The 11815-nt window shown below is 42.2% G+C and overlaps 1 long non-coding RNA gene across 2 annotated transcripts; it reads left to right on the plus strand.

Moving 5' to 3' along the window:
• The first annotated feature begins 340 nt into the window (after nt 1-340).
• On the plus strand, nt 341-10643 carry LOC115227534. 2 transcript variants are annotated; one of them, XR_004997090.1, is made up of 7 exons: nt 341-447; nt 777-887; nt 1628-1730; nt 2317-2420; nt 5141-5285; nt 6472-6607; nt 10506-10643. It is a non-coding gene; the product is annotated as an uncharacterized LOC115227534 (long non-coding RNA). The 2 variants fall into 2 exon arrangements; XR_004997091.1 differs by lacking the exon at nt 2317-2420 and adding an exon at nt 3771-3876.
• Nucleotides 10644-11815: the final 1172 nt, after the last annotated feature.

Consider the following 11815-nt stretch of genomic DNA (forward strand, 5'->3'; position numbering starts at 1 on the left):
TCATTTAACGTCCATCTTCAATGCAGTCTTTGGTTGGACAGTTCGAGAGGAGGTGGTCACCCAAAGAGCTGCCATCTATCTTGGCCAGGTTTTTACAGCTGGACGCCCTTCCAAATGCCAACCCCTTCACAACAGTGTACTGGGTGCTTTTTACATGGCACCAGCACCGATGGGGTCCCCCAGGTATCTTGCAACACAAGAAGACACTTGCCCAAGGTGCCAAGCAATGGGACTGAACCCAGAACCGTATGGTTGGTAAGCAAGCTACTTACCACACAGCCACTCCTGCACCTATTCATATATATATATATATATATATTTTCTTCTTTTCTGTAATATCATTTTGCCAGACATAATCACTCCATCATTGAAGATCTCCAACAAACTATCAACTTGCTGCAGCAACAAATCGCAGACCCTATCAACCCCTCTCTACTTCGCAAGGAGGTAGGTTCATATTCATATGTATCTCCTTGTCTCTCTCCTTGTTTTTTCTGTGTCCCTTTCTGTAGAAGAGCGTAGGCCTGAAACGTAAAAGACTTTTCCTATTCCTGAGCGTTATACTAATACATCTGTTTGTTTTGACACCACCTGTCTTCGTCTTTTGTTTTTTTCGTAAACTCTCCCTATATGCATGTATGTCTCTCCTATACAATGTCTCCCTCTCTCCTAATACATTGTCTCTTGTCTAACATCTCTTTTGCTTTGTCCCCTATCCTCTGGCCCCTTTATCTAAAGTAACCCTTTATTCAAACGTATCTGTCTTTTGTCCCCAGAACACACTGTCCAGCCCATCGGTCATGTTCACTCGCTTCGACATGGAACGTAACAGGAAGGCCATGAGGAAAGGACTTGCTACTCACACCGTTGACATTCAGAAATACCAGGTCAGAGTCACACCACCTCGTTTCTTACACACATACTTTAGCTTTGTACCTTTAGGTCCTCCTACACAGCTCAGCCCAGGGATGGGGGGGGGGCAGGCCTTCTGTCAGTTGCTTCTCTTCTATGGCCATTGCAACCTTCACTGACTCCGGTTCCCTTGGCCCATCCTTTTCACATCTGCTCTTACAAGGTACCCAAGCCATGGAGAAAAGTGTGGCTCAATGGTTAAGGTGTCGGATTCATGATTGTAAGATTGTGGTTTCAATTCCTGGACTGGGCAAAGTGTTCTTGAGCAAAACACTTCAATTCACATTTGGCGAAAATGAGTTAACCCTGTGAGGGACTAGTATCCCCTCCAGGTGGGGAATATATCCCCATCAGGCATTTGCCATATTCTGAACGCCTTACTTCCCTGGGCATGGACACATTGAAACTCCGACGTCTGGCAGCTGACTTGGCAGACACCCATAAAATTTATTAATCATCTTACTAACAATAACTCTGAGCACCTTTTCAAACTCCACTTATCTAACACCTGTGGCTCACAAGGCTTTGGTCGGCCCGAGGCTATAGTAGAAGACACTTGCCCAAGGTGCCACGCAGTGGGACTGAACCCGGAACCATGTGGTTGGTAAACAAGCTACTTACCACACAGCCACTCCTGTATGTATCTATCTATATATATATATATATGTACACACACACACAGTATATGCTCTCAAACTCTCATGTATGTCTGCAGAACATTGTGAAACAGATGACAGAATATGTCTCCCTACCAGAGCGATATTTCCGCCAGATCGTTTACACTTACTTGTGGCACTGTAACCTAAAGACAGTCTATGGTAAGTGTCGGTTATGCTTTTTCCTTTGTTTTACATCTATCTTTCACTGCTTGTATGAGTTAGAGGAATACATATTGTCTTATGCCTTCCTGTTACACACAGAGGCACTTGCATACACACATCACATACACACACATACGTTTGCACACACACACAGACATACACATACACATAGATGCGTACGCACACACATACACACACTCACATACTTCCACTCACAAACACACACGTGCATGCGCACACACACGCACACACACACAGGTGAACACATGGCCACTTGCACTCACACACACACATGCACGCATGCACACACACACACTTGTACTCACACCACACACCACAGTGACACACGCACGCACACATGCACTTTTAATCACACACACACATGCACATATACGCATACATACGCATACCACGCACACACACAGTGAACACATGGCCACTTGCACTCCCAACACACATCACACACTACCACTTGTACTCACACACACACACTGTGACACACACACGGTGACACACACCCAACGCACACCACGCATGTATACAGCCCTACAACTGCTTAATTTTATTGTCCCTTAATTTCTAGCTTACCTGCTGCATCTGACCCCTAAACCAACAGACCAAACAGGATCGCTGAATGAAAGCCACTACGCAGCATTTTTGGCCAAGCTGGCAGCTTTACACAGAAACGTAAGAAGCAACAAAATCTCATTCTCTCTCAATCCCCTGTCTTTCCTGACCCCTTTCTCTCCCCTCTTTCTCTCTCTCTCTCTCCTCTTTCTCTCTCTCTCCCCTCTTTCTCTCTCTCTCTACCCTCTTTCTCTCTCTCCCCTCTTTCTCTCTCTCTCCCATCTTTCTCTCTCTCTCCCATCTTTCTCTCTCTCTACCCTCTTTCTCTCTCTCTCTCTCCGTTCTTTCTCCCCCTCTCTCTCTCACCTTTCTCTCTCTCTACCCTCTTTCTCTCTCTCTCTCTCTACCCTCTTTCTCTCTCTCTCTCTACCCTCTTTCTCTCTCTCTCTCTACCCACTTTCTCTCTCTCTCTCTCCTCTTTCTCTCTCTCTCCACTTCTGTCAGTATCAATCGATACCTTTTTCTATGTTTCTCCCTCTCCCTCTACATATATGTGTGTGTGTGTGTGTGTGGCTGTGTGGTAAGAAGCTTGCTTACCAACCACATGGTTCCAAGTTCACTCCCACTGTGTGGCACCTTGGCCAAGTGTCTTTTACTACGGCTTTAGGCTGACCAAAGCCATATGTCTGGATTTGGTAGGAAACTGAAAGAAGCCCATTGTATATATATATATGTACACACACACACAGTATATGCTCTCAACTCTCATGTATGTCTGCAGAACATGTGAAACAGATGACAGAATATGTCTCCCTCCCTGAGCGATATTTCCGCCAGATCGTTTACACTTACCTGTGGCACTGTAACCTAAAGACAGTCTATGGTAAGTATCGGTTATGCTTTTTCCTTTTTTCCTTTGTTTTAACATCTATCTTTCACTGCTTGTATGAGTTAGAGGAAACATATTGTCTTATGCTTCCTGTTACACACAGGCACTTGCATACACACATCACATACACACACATACGTTTGCAACACCACACAGACATACACATAACATAGATGCGTACGCACACACATACACACCTCACATACTTCCACTCACAAACACACACGTGCATGCGCACACACACGCACACACACACAGGTGAACACATGGCCACTTGCACTCACACACACACATGCACGCATGCACACACACACACTTGTACTCACACACACACACACAGTGACACACGCACGCACACATGCACTTTTACTCACACACACACACATGCACATATACGCATACATACGCATACACACGCACACACACAGGTGAACACATGGCCACTTGCACTCACACACACTCACACACATACACTTGTACTCACACACACACACGGTGACACACACACGGTGACACACACACGCACACACGCATGTATACAGCCCTACAACTGCTTAATTTGATTGTCCCTTAATTTCTAGCTTACCTGCTGCAATCTCTGACCCCTAAACCAACAGACCAAACAGGATCGCTGAATGAAAGCCACTACGCAGCATTTTTGGCCAGCTGGCAGCTTTACACAGAAACGTAAGAAGCAACAAAATCTCATCTCTCTCTCAATCCCCTGTCTTTCCTGACCCCTTTCTCTCCCCTCTTTCTCTCTCTCTCTCTCCTCCTCTTCTCTCTCTCTCCCCTCTTTCTCTCTCTCTCTACCCTCTTCTCTCTCTTCTCTCTCTCTCTACCCTCTTTCTATTTCTTCTCTTCTCTCTCCCATCTTTCTCTCTCTCTCTCTCTCTTTCTCCCCCTCTACCCCCTTTCTCTCTCTTCTCCTCGCTCCTCTCTCTCTCTTTCTCTCTCTCTCTCTACCCTCTTTCTCTCTCTCTCTCTACCCCCCACTTTCTCTCTCTCTTCCTCCTCCTCTTTCTCTCTCTCTCCACTTCTGTCAGTATCAATCGATACCTTTTTCTATGTTTCTCTCCCTCTCCCTCTACATATATGTGTGTGTGTGTGTGTGTGGCTGTGTGGTAAGAAGCTTGCTTACCAACCACATGGTTCCAAGTTCACTCCCACTGTGTGGCACCTTGGCCAAGTGTCTTTTACTACGGCTTTAGGCTGACCAAAGCCATATGTCTGGATTTGGTAGGAAACTGAAAGAAGCCCATTGTATATATATATATGTGTGTGATTGTGTGCGTGTGTGTGTGACTCACTATCCCTTGACAACTGGTGCTGGTGTGTTTATGTCCCCGTAACTTAGTGGTTCAGCAAAAGGGATCGATAGAATAAATACCAAGCTTAACAAATACGAACTGGGGTTGATTCTTTCAACTAAGATTTGAAGGTAGTGCTCCAGCATGGCTGCAGTCTAGTGACTGGAATAAAAGAAGAAAAGAATAAAAGAATATATATATACATATATACACCTTTCTCTCTCTTTCTCCTCTCCTCCCTCTCTCTCTATACATATGTGTGTGTATATATCTATCACCAGCCCTCTTTCACACGCACATACATACTCTCTTATACACACATGCACCTTTGTGTTGGGGGTCAACTTTACCTTGTTATCTCCCCTACTTCTCCTGTCTGACCATTCTGTCCGAGTTAGACATTATGATAGATTGTTAGCCACTACACGCATTTTTTTCTCTCCTCATTTTTCTGTGTCCCTTTCTGTAGAAGAGCGTAGGCTCGAAATGTAAAAGACTTCTTCTATTCCTGAGCATTATACTAATACATCTGTTTGTTTTCTACACCAAGTGTCTTCGTCTTTTGTTTATTTTCGTAAACTTTCCTATATATATATATATATATATATATATACACCTTTCTCTTGCTCTCTCCATAACAGAAGCTGTCCCAATGGTCCACACACACAAGGCATCGCTCAGTAAATATCGACGAAACATTGCCATGACCCTCACTTCGAATCTTGAGAGTCTGGAAACAGATACAGGATTCTTACTCATCAAACCCGTTTATTGGCACAACAACAAGTAGGTACCACTATATTGTCTGTCTGTTCATGCAAGACACATTAGATAATGTAGTCCTAGATACACTATGCCTGAATAAAAGACAGGATGGTCACAGATGGAACAGCTTTGATCATAGGTCTGCTCGATCAGGACTGATTTGAAGTTAGACAACAAAAACAGCTGTGATTTATTGTTATTTAACACCGGCCAGGACTAATCGAGCATACCTTTTAATCAAAACGCAAGCCACCCATGGCCACCTGTATCATCATCATCATCATCATCATCGTTTAACGTCCGCTTTCCATGCTAGCATGGGTTGGACGGTTCAACTGGGGTCTGGCAAGCCCGAAGGCTGCACCAGGCCAGTCAGATCTGGCAGTGTTTCTACAGCTGGATGCCCTTCCTAACGCCAACCACTCCGAGAGTGTAGTGGGTGATTTTATGTGCCACCGACACAGGTGCCAGACGAGGCTGGCAGACGGCCACGCTCGGATGGTGTTTTTTATGTGCCACCGACACAGGTGCCAGACGAGGATGGCTGAGGCCACGCTCGGATGTTGTTCTTATGTGTCACCGACACAGGTGCCAGACGGGGCTGGCGGACGGCCACGCTCGGATGGTGTTTGTTATGTGCCCTCAGCATGGAGGCCAGTTGTTGCGGTACTGGCTACGATCACGTTCGGATGTTTTCTTATGTGCCACCGGCACTGGTACCACAAGGATACAAATTCCATTGATGTTCATCTATTTTGATTTATATATATATATATAAATGCATATGCATGTTTTTGTTTTTTGCCGAACCGCTAAGTTATGGCGATGTAAACACACCAGCATCGATTGTCGAGCAATGTTGGGGGGACAAACACAGACACACAAACATGCACATACATATATGTATATATATATATACATATACATATATACGACGGGCTTCTTTCAGTTTCCGTCTACCAAATCCGCTCACAAGGCTTTCGTTGGCCCGAGGCTATAGCAGAAGACACTTGCCCAAGGTGCCACGGGGTGGGACTGAACCCGGAACCATGTGGTTCGTAAGCAAGCTACTTACCACACAGCCACTCCTACGCCCTTGTCGTAAAATTTAAAACGACTATTATTATTATTATTATTATTATTATAATTACTATTATTGTTGTTGTTGTATTGTTATTTCTTGCCTACCAACTGCCATTGACCAAAGAGCAAACTGCAAACCAAAAGAAGGGGTCCCAAACAGAACTGCAGAGGATAGGGGACAGCATCCAATGAATGAGGCCAGGGAAGAGAGTGGCTTTAATGAAGATTCAATGCATAAGTTAACGAGGAACTCATCTTTGGTAATTATTACTAATACCTCTCTAACTGTTGTTGTTGTTGTTTGTTCCTTCTCGAGCCTAGCCTGGCTCATAAGGGCCAGTTTCCCGGTTTCCTTGGCGTATAGGTTCCCCACCTGGATGGGATGCTGGTCCGTCGCAGCTGAGCTGCAAGATGCAGGAGGAAACTGTAAGAGAAAGTTGTGGCGAAAAAGTCAACAGAAGTTTCGCCATTACCTTCTGCCGGAACTGTGTGGACCTTAGGTGTTTCGCTCATAAACACACACACTGCCCGGTCTGAGATTCGAACCCGCGATCCCTCGACCGCGAGTCCACTGCTCTAACCACTAGGCCATAGCAGAAGTTCAACATTACCTTCTGCCGGAGCTGCGTGGAGCTCAGGTGTTTTCGCTCATAAACACACAAATCGCCCGGTCTGAGATTCGAACCCGCGATCCCTCGACCACAAGTCCACTGCTCTAACCACTAGGCCATGTATCTCCACCTCTCTATCTGGTCATGTGATTGCTGGAAATAGCAGCAACATCTGTCTCGTACTGCACCCTATAGACTTAGCAATGTAGTGTTAAAGTACACTAGTACAAAGACAGGATGGTCATGGATGGGTTGCTCCATGGTCAAAAGACCTTCTCACTTAGCTCTGACCTTAGCTCAGGCATTGGAATAAACAAAAAACTACCGAGTTATCCAGTTATATATGGCCATCAAAAGAACAAGGGGTCAGTAATAAGATTTACTGGAAGACCTTAGCCAAGTGTAAACCCTATACCAACGGTAGTGGTAAATGTGGTCTTTGTAATATGGAATGATGGCTCATCTGGAAAAGTTCCTTGGACCCCACTATATGTCTAAATTCAAGAACTGAAGTTTTCGGATCATGTCCAAATATGACAAAATACCTATTTCTTTACTACCCACAAGGGGCTAAACACAGAGAGGACAAACAAGGACAGACAAACGGATTAAGTCGATTATATCGACCCCCAGTGCGTAACTGGTACTTAATTTTTATCGACCCCGAAAGGATGAAAGGCAAAGTCGACCTCGGCAGAATTTGAACTCACAACCTTAACGGCAGACGAAATACGGCTACGCATTTCGCCCGGCGTGCTAACGATTCTGCCAGCTCGCCGCCTTTTAAAATATGACAAAATACCTCTTATGGTTTGGGCCCAACAAATCATGGTTAGAATCCATATTTTTACTATGTTCCTGCACGAGATTCCCATTATGTCTTTTAGTTTTTATAAATATATTTTATTTTTTTATTTTTTTTCCCCATTTTAATCATGCGAAAGTGTATGAGGATATGTATATGTATGTATATATGTGTGTATGTGTATATATGTGTATGTGTATGTGTATGTATATGAGTGTAAGACTGAGCCCGATGAATAGGTGCGACTTTCATGCTCACGTCCCCTTCATTTACACGGATATGCATATGTTTGTATATGTTCGGGTGTAGGGGTGTGATAGGAGGATTTGTGTGTGTGTGTATATATATATATATATATATATATATATATATACACATATATATAAACACATATATATATACATACATATAATTATATATATATACATACATATATATATATATATACTACATATATATATAATATATATATACATATATACTATATACATATATATATATATGTATATATATATATACATATATACATATATACATATATATAATATATGTATATATATACATATGTATATATATATATAATAATGATGGCCGTCCACTCGTGACCGAGGAAGACCATTGCCGACCTTCAAGAACATTGTGCGCTCTAGGACTAACTTATATTTTTGCATTTGCAGCTCCGTTGGTGGCTAATGAGCCCTGCTCTTGACGAGCATACACGACTGCAAACATTGCAGACCAAGCTTTCCCCATTCACTATATGAGCCGTGCGCTTTCGCACAGCTCGCTTAAGTTCTTCATGCTGGATACGTGCTCTCTCAAAAGTTGATCCCGTCCTTAACCTGCTTCCTCCATCCGTGGCGATGACAGGCATTGTTCACACAGTCAGTGTGTCCTGCATATCACAGGCCTTTAATGAGGACTTGACATAGTCCTTAAATCGCAGCCTGGTTTCTCTCCGGAGTCTCCTTCCGTTCACAGTTCTCCATAGAGCATCTGCTTAGGAATCCTTCTATCCTTCATTCTAATAGGTGTCCAGTCCCACCGTAACCGGTGCTTGTGCACCATCGCCTCAAATACTCAAGATATCAGCTGTCCTCAGGACCTGTGTGTCTGTATATATATATATATATTATAATAAAATATTAGGGAGTAAATCAAACTTACAGGGAAAAATTAGATTTAGGATAAATCTAATTTTACAATATAAATATATATTAATTAGAGATAAAACCACAATTAGGCAAATTAGATTTATTAATTAAATTTATTTCTATGTTTTGGTTTATGTTTTTCACTGTTTGATTTGCCCAACAGTGGTTTATCTCTAATTTAATATACATTATATTATATATATATTATATATATATATATATATATTATATATATACATACATATATATACATATATATATATATATATATATATAATATATATATATATATATATATTATATATATATATTATACATATATAATATATATATATATATATATATTATATATACATATATGCCAGCCCCATACTCAACTCGTCGTTCTGTCGAAAGACCCTTGTCCTACGTCCTGGTTTTGTTTTGTTGTTTATTTTTTATTTTTACCGTTATTGTTTTTACGTTTTTGTATTCTTATTGGTGTCACGTATTCTGTATTTTTGTTCGTGTACTTCGTTCGTTTTCCGTCCTCTTTGTATACATTCGAAGCTTTCTTCCAGGGGATCTAATGCGCTTGGCTTAGATTTCCTTGGCGGCTGGCCATATCGGAGGCAATCTCAAGATTAATCAGCCGAAAATTGCTAGATGATCTGGTTCTTGACTGATGACTGAGGGCTTCGAATGTCCCGTCCTGTGGTTCTTGTGTCGTCTCTGTGGTGTTTCATGTTCTTGTCCATGTCTGTAATTATTTTACTGTTTACCTATATATATATATATATATATATAATAGAAATATTAAAATAACTAAGTCTCTCTAAAAGAGAGACTTAGTTATTTTAATATTCTATTATTGAAAACAAGTGGATGTATTCCACCGAAACTAGGTAAATAAAACCATCGAACAGAGATTGTCGGAAGCGACACCTACTGGCTGGCTACGCTGCATTGAAAGGGGGCAATACCCCGAAACGCGTCTGTAGCTGCCGGTCAAGTAGTGGGTGGAGCGACTGACCTCCCTTGTTCGAAGGTTATATGGTCAGTTTGTGTATTAATAGCTAACTTAAGCGATGGCCTCATGGAGCTAATAAGCGGACAGCTTTTTCTTATTTTTATAAGAATGCCATATTAGTATGGCGATAACTATTATTTATATATATATATATATATATATATATATATATATACATATATACATGTGCATGAGTGTGTATGTATGCCTGTATATTTATATGTATAAATGTCTAAATGTATTATGTTACATACACTCATGCAAACACCTGTGTGTATATAAGGATGAAGTTGTGTGTACACGTATACATGTGTGTGTGTATATATGATTGATTGATTGATTGATTCTAGTTTCAGCTCATGAGCTGTGGCCATGCTGGGGCACCGCCATTTGGTGTTGCTACTTGGTTTCACTCCATGGAGGCTTTCTAGCAACTGCTATTTGGTGCATGAGAGAGTTCGATGCAGCTGCCCTCATACATATATATACATATAAAATACAATATATACATACATACACATGCGTTTGAATCTGCCGATGCGTATGGCTAAGTACCAGGTGCTCTTCCGTATTTTCCAGACCAACCCTGACCTACCCACCGTAGAAGATATACCTACTCTCAACTCACACTTCTATGAGATGGCCGGTCAAGAAGGTCACTCGATGGCCACCACCTCAGACATGGAACTCAACACCAACTCTGTAGCTATGTGGACAGTAAGTTATTTGTTGTTGTTGTCCATCACCACCACTACCACCAGCACCACCACTACCACCAGCACCACCACTACCACCACCACCACCACTACCACCACTACCACAAGCAAATACACAAACACACACACACACATATATATATATATATACATATATACGACAGGCTTCTTTCAGTTTCCGTCTACCAAATTCACTCACAAGGCTTTGGTCGACCCGGGGCTATAGCAGAAGACACTTGCCCAAGATGCCACGCAGTGGGATTGAACCCGGAACCATGTGGTTGGTTAGCAAGCTACTTACCACACAGCCACTCCTGCGCCTATTTGCAAATTTTTTTTTCTTTGCAAATTTTTTTTTTCTTTGGAAAAATTTTCCACCCACGACCATCGCATCTGATGGAGGGTTTTTGCATTAGGGGTTGCTAGAATCCTTCGGCCTGGAAGTGGTGCTGAGGGAAATTACACATCTTACAGACTCAGCAAGCCTGCGTGTACCATTGGACAGGTTATCCAAGGTGTGCTTAGACGGATAAATAACTTGAGAACAGCTTTTCTGTTTTTCTTTTCATTTGTTTCAGCCATACTGGAGCACCACCTTAAATGTGTTTTTAGTCAAAGAAGTCAATCCCAGGACTTATTCTTTGTAAACCTAGTACTTATTCTATTGGTCTGTTTTGCTGAACTGCTAAGTTACAGGGACATAAACACACTAATACCAGTTGTCAAGCGATAGCAGGGAGACAAACACACAAATATATACCTATGTGTATATATATTTAAGTAGTTGAATGAATTATCCTAGTATGGATAATTCGGTTAACCGATACCCGGGTAGCAAATTCACGTCAGAAAAACACGGTTGAAGCTACATGCCAAGGGCAGAGATCACGTGCTTTCATGTGGAAATTTGTGTGTTTTTTTTAATACAAATAAATGAAAGAATGGAGTTGAACGACGATTTAACAAAATTCCTTTATTCTCGACATACGTTTCAAAGACTGCATATTCCTAATTTCGAAGGAATAAGGGGTGCATTATGCTGTCTTCTCATCAGGAAAGACAATGTCAGCATCATGAAGAGAACCATCCGAACATGGCCGTTGCCAGCACCGCCCCGACTGGACTCGTGCTGGTGGCACGTAAAAAGCACCATCCGATCGTGGCCGTTGCCAG

This window comes from Octopus sinensis, unplaced genomic scaffold, assembly GCF_006345805.1.
Source record: "Octopus sinensis unplaced genomic scaffold, ASM634580v1 Contig04428, whole genome shotgun sequence".
NCBI classification, from domain to species: domain Eukaryota; kingdom Metazoa; phylum Mollusca; class Cephalopoda; order Octopoda; family Octopodidae; genus Octopus; species Octopus sinensis.